Source organism: Equus quagga, unplaced genomic scaffold (genome assembly GCF_021613505.1).
Source record: "Equus quagga isolate Etosha38 unplaced genomic scaffold, UCLA_HA_Equagga_1.0 268.1_RagTag, whole genome shotgun sequence".
Taxonomy (NCBI): Eukaryota; Metazoa; Chordata; class Mammalia; order Perissodactyla; family Equidae; genus Equus; species Equus quagga.
In genome coordinates this window covers 2510883-2516458 of record NW_025799869.1, presented here as the reverse complement: position 1 = coordinate 2516458, position 5576 = coordinate 2510883, and the positions used below count along the sequence as shown (strand labels likewise).

General features: G+C 53.6%; 1 protein-coding gene across 1 annotated transcript in view; it reads left to right on the top strand.

Annotated features, from left to right (window-relative positions):
- The first annotated feature begins 329 nt into the window (after positions 1-329).
- The window catches only part of LOC124233857 (sphingosine 1-phosphate receptor 3-like), a 12728-nt gene continuing 7481 nt past the window's right edge, over positions 330-5576 (top strand). The window contains exon 1 of the mRNA XM_046651113.1: positions 330-500. The gene's annotated coding sequence lies outside the window, so the exon portion shown is untranslated. The remainder of the gene's footprint in view (positions 501-5576) is intronic.

Below are 5576 nucleotides of genomic sequence, written 5' to 3'. Positions count from 1 at the left end.
CGACCTGGAGTACCGGCCGAGGGGCGAGCCTGGCCCAAAGGCACTGCGGAGAGGCGGGGGGACGTGCAGGACCCGCCAGGGCGGCTGCGAGGGGCGGGTGCGGGGGGCAGGGAGGTTGGGGCAGGCACAGGGCAGCGAGCGGGGCCGAGGGCTGCCGGGAGGTGGGGTGAGGGAGGCAGGACAGGGAGTTGGGGGCGGGGCGCGGCGAGGTGGGACCGGGCTCCGGGAGGTGGGGTTGGGCGCGGCGAGGTCGGGGGCGCGGCGGGGAGGCGGAGCGCAGACCCAGCCCCGCGGGCCGCTGGAAAACTTTGCGCCGTGGCTCGCGCGGGCAGAGGCTAAAGGAGCCGGTCCCGGGGACACGCGACGGGGTCCCGGAGCCGAGCGCGGTGGCAGGACGAGCCGGAACGAGACCTCCGGGCCCCAGGACTCTCCGGTGTTCCACCCGAACGGAGGCACGGGCGCGAGGATGCCGGTGGCCCAAGCGCCCTTCCCAGACGGAGGTGAGCCGGCGAGCCGAGGGCGCGCGGGATGGGGGCAGTCCGGCTCGCTTTTCTCACTAGATTCCAGCGGACCCCGGGCGCGACCGTGACCTGGGCAGCGAGCTCGCCACATCAGCATCACCGCCTCCCCAGTGACCAAGGCGGGGGAGACGGGACGGTTCCTTTAACTACAGATGGAGCGTTTAGACCGAGCTGGTCTTAATAACCTGAATGAAAGAGAGAGAGCTCTTCGTGGAGAAGTTCCATCTATCGTTTTCTTTGGAGAATTAGAAAGTTAGGCGCCCTCCGAGGATGAGGATGAGGACCTGGGGACTCTGGGAGTGTGTGGTTGTGGCAGTTATGCTGGGAAAATCATTCTTTTAAACTATATTTGCTGCAAAATTCCATTTTTCCTTCTATTTCTCAAATTAGGCAGTCAGGGCTGTCAGAACGGGGCGGTGGGGGCGGAGGGGGCGGGGAGTGGTGGAAGATGAAGTCCCTACATTGCAATAGTGAGGCTCCCCGGGAACAGCAGTGTGTTGCCTTCATAACTGAGATGAAGCTTGGAGAAGGCGCAGGACCAGTCCTTCTGTGGCCTGATGCAGGGAACTTGTGCTAACTCTCCGCTTTGAACCACCCAGTCTCCAAATGGTCACTCTCTCTTTTCTTCTCTCTCTCTCTCTTTCTGGCGCTGGACACTCCCAATGACATATGTCTTTGCGGTGTTTTTTATATTTAGATGTAAGAGAGGGACGTCTTGTTGGATTTTTAAAGGGAACACACTTTGTTTTGAAGATAAAGGATAGCAGCATGAACAGAGCCTGGCTCTTCTGGAAGGTTATTTCAAAAGTGGAAGGTCCGCCCTGCACGTAGCACCCCCCGCAGCTGGAGCTGCGATTACTTCCAGAATTAGGCGTCTTTCTAAAGTCTAGATATTAGAGGTTGCAGACGGTGTATATAATTACATTCATAATTTATCATTTTGGAAACATTCTTTTCTTCATTGATGAAAATCTTGCAGCTACAGTTAAGAAAAACATAGTCCCGGAAAGTACAAGGGCAGGATTAGGTTCTGTGGGTACGTGACTAACTGGGATGGTTGTGCCCATGGCTGGTGTTGGTTGTGTGTGTGTGTGTGTGTGTGTGTGTGTGTGTGTGTGTTGCCTGAGGGGTTGTTGAGGTGTCCGGATCTGTACAATTTCTCACTTAAGTGATGCAGAGCTCAATGCCAGTGTGAAGAATTTTGTTGCCGCAGAAGGACCGCACGATGGGTTTTCTTGGTCCACAAACGTTCACACTGGGCCTGCTTGTGTAGTCCCTCCTGTCACCTGACACCAGGCATCCGCCATGCAAAGTCAGCTCTTGTGAGCCTCCCCTAAGATCTAGACGGAATGGTTTCTCAACCAGGTTTCGCCTTTGAAAATGCTGCCTTCCTCTTCATATTTGTGAGTTTTGTTAAGTGTGTGACTCTCCTAGTTTTCTACCATATGGGGATAGTAGAAGCTCCCATTTCTTGTAGAAGAAGACTTATATGTCGGCTTACTGACTTTTTCCCTCAGAATTCAGGGACTGATTTTCCTTTTTCTGGAAATTCTGACACTAATTTGATTCCATGGTAGCTCTTTCATCTAAAGATGCTGCAATACCTAGAGCATATGCATATATTTTTATCACAAAGACATGAGAATTTGGGCGCGCCATAATCTTGAAGAATTTGGGGTGGGTCTACTGTAGAGCTCCCTTTTTTCTGCCCGGACTTTGGACTATGACTCGGGTGCTGATGCAGCCAGCGAGATCCCCTCGAGCCGTCTGTCACGTTAGCCAGAACCACAGTGCCGTGGGTCACACGAGCCTTTCTGTGTCCTCGCATTTGGCTTTGTAATTCCTTTCTTGTCAGTTTTGAAGCTATTTCATATTATTCCTTTGCCATAGGTTTTCTGTTGAATTAATTAATCGCCTTAAGAGATTCTCCATCAGCTTTTGGAAATACTGTGGTGCACTGAGTGGAATCCTATTTTGTTTCAGTTAATAATACATTGCAGTTATTGTGGTTACAGACACAGGGCGTAAAGTCGCCCTTGGTCTTGTTTTCCTCCTATTTTTGAGGAATCGCAGCTGCCTCTACAAGCGGCAGGTCAGGTGGGTTGGCCCCGAGATTGTGTGGAGGAGAATGCGGTACCCGGTGGGTGGTCTGGCGTCCCAGGGGCACCGTGAGCTGGAGTGAGAGCCCCAAGTCCGTCGACGAGGCTCCTGAAGATGCTGCTCCGTTTCCCTGGTGTCCAGGTTCTCCGTATATTTCAGTAAAGCCCTCGATTAGCATCCCTGCATTCTGCTCGACCAGTAGCTGGGAGCAATTCGGTTCTAAAGCACGTGGGTGACTTCTCGTCACTATCAGGTGAAGAACATGTGGAAAGGTGGTGGCCTCTGGAAGAGCTCGTCCCTAACGTGGTGCACTGGAGTCCAACGACACAGGCGTCTAGCCCACTGCAGCCTCTTCCAGGCTGTGCCCCTAAGGACAGTGACCCTGCCCCAGCCTTGGTTTCCCTCTGTGTACATTCAGAAGGCAGATGCTGTGGCAGGAACCAGACGTGGTGCAACGTGTGGTGCCTGTGCCATGTCACCAAGCAGATGTCACCACATCTATTTGCAGATGACTTGGGGAGCTCATTGCCAAATACCTTCATTCGTCCTGTGGTGGTCTTGGTAGGAACTCAATCCTGGGCCCTTCCTGAGAACACTCCAAGAGGAGAAAATGCGAGAAGCCTGGCTGAAAACAAAGAGGGTCAAGAGCTCTCATAAGAAAAGCCATTGCCTCCGATGGACAGTCCTGGTGCCGGGAAAGCATGCACGAGGAAGCCTGGGCCTGGTCCCAGCCCAACTGCGTGCCTGGAGCTCCCTGGACGGCACTCAGATCTGTTGAGTTAGCTTCTGAGCCTGGTGTCCCTGAGAGAACGAGCTGTGGAAAATCCACCGGGAAGAAGGAAGCCTGACTGGGGATGAATTCGCTTCCATGCTCCGAAGGAGAAAGAGGAGCTGCGGAGTCCTCACCAGGGGATGAGTTATCCCCAGGGATGGTGTTATCTCACTGGGAGCTCCGTGAATGGGCCCAGAGCCAAGCGCAGGCACCCGAGACTGTGTGTGAAGCCCCGTGCGGTGAACTGCCTCTGACAGCACAGTGAGGTCACCTAGGAAATCCGGAGCCAGGGAAAATATTCATTAGCAGTGGAATTTGCTGGGGCCGTGAAACGGCCAAGTCATTATTTCCTTCCTAAATTCTTTTAAACGGAAAAAAAAAAAAAAAAAAAAAAATCTGGCTTTCAAAGAAATTTTGCCTGTGGGCAAGTACTTGGTCTTTTAATTCAGTTTGGAGAATAAGCTGGTTAATTTCCCTGGGAGAACATACCTTTTAAAAGTGCAGCATCCTGCCTCCAACCAGAAGTTTCTCACTACAGTAACTCATTGCGCTCTTGTTTTTTTTGCCATCACAGAGAGAGAGGAAGAGAGAGAGAGAGACCCCAGCCTTTGTGGAAATATTTTCCCTTATTTTTTTCTTCTTCCTTCTTTTTATAGTTTGTTTATTTTTCAAATTGACATGTAGAGAAAGTGACTCGCCGTCGTAGAAACCACATCTGGAACCCATTGGCCCATCCTGTTCTCGCCCCTCCCCGCAGGCGCTCCTTCTGGAATGGAGGCAAGGAAGCTTCCGTGGTGTTGCTGGGCCTAACGTGAGTGACGTGCTTGGAACCACCGTCTAGAAGGCATCTTATTTCTTCTCTGGAAAGAGAAGACGCCCTGGTGTTGAAATGCCTTGAGTGGACTTGAAGATCTCAGCTGAATGAAGGGGAAGGGAAATCTCTTAGATAACTGGTCTCCACTGGGTGGATGTAAGGGGGCCTCAGGTGTGGACAGTGCACCCTTCACCTGAGATGCAGTCACATCTCAGAGTCAGTGAGAGGGAGGGTCTGCAGGCTCTAGACTCAGTGAGTGCAGCTCGTGGGAGCGACAGCAAGGCCACTCAAGGGCGCAGCTCCGTCGGGGCCTGGATTTGTTGAAGGACCACTGCCAATCTGCAGGAGCGTCTCTGTCCTGAGCTTTTCTGTACCCGTGTGTCTTCTATGATAGGCCCCACTCTCTGAAGATGCACAAGACTAAGCAGCACGTGGCCACATTTCTCAGCATGGGGCTTTATTTTTAAGAGCTTGGGTGGAAATTAAGCAGTAATTGGACTTGTACAGTGCAAAGGCAGACAGTGGTCACTGCCAGCCCTAGACACTTATCTTTTGAAATAAAACAAAATGTGAGCATGTGTAATAAGTAAATCTGGCTCTCTGTGGGGACTTCTCCCACTCTCCACAAATGCCATTTGCAGGACGGCTGGCCAAGCCCCATAAGCCTCTGCAAGGACCTTCTGCATCACAGCCCAACCCGGACCCCAACACAACACGACTTGAGGAAATCCATGTACCCCTTGGAACGGGGCATGTGCTCACCACACGGACCTCCTCAACCAGTTCTAGCAGCCTTGCTTAGGAGCAGGAGCACGTGGAAACCACCCTGTGTCTACGAACAAGAATGAGTGGAGGGTGCTGCCTCCATCCACACGGTGGGAGCAGTGGGAAGAAATTACCTGCATCTCCACTTATGTCTACACACGACTCGCAGGAACATCACCTTGGGAGGAAGATGCCAGCAGGACTGTGTACCGTAGGGCTGCATTTACGTGAAGGTCAGGAACAGGCTAAACTGCTCCAGGGTGAGAAGCCCAGACAGAGGCCCCTCTGGGGAGAGGACAGCCTTAGTGTTGGAGTCAGGACCCTTCTCTGTGGGTGTGACAGGCTGGCCTCCCAGGAGCACCGTCCCTGCAGTGCCAGCACTTGTGCAGTGACAGGAGTGGCAGGGTGGTGTGCAAGAAGGGCTGCGTCCCCCTCGCCCTCCGAGCAGGGGAGGGGCGGGCTCTCCTCCAGCAAACTCGAGATCTGTGCTGCTGCCCCAGGGGTGGGGGAGTCAGTGCCGCTGCCCCAGGGGTGGAGGGAGTCGATGCCGCTGCCCCAGGGGTGGAGGGGGTCAGTGCTGCTGCTCCAGGGGTGGGGGGGGGGG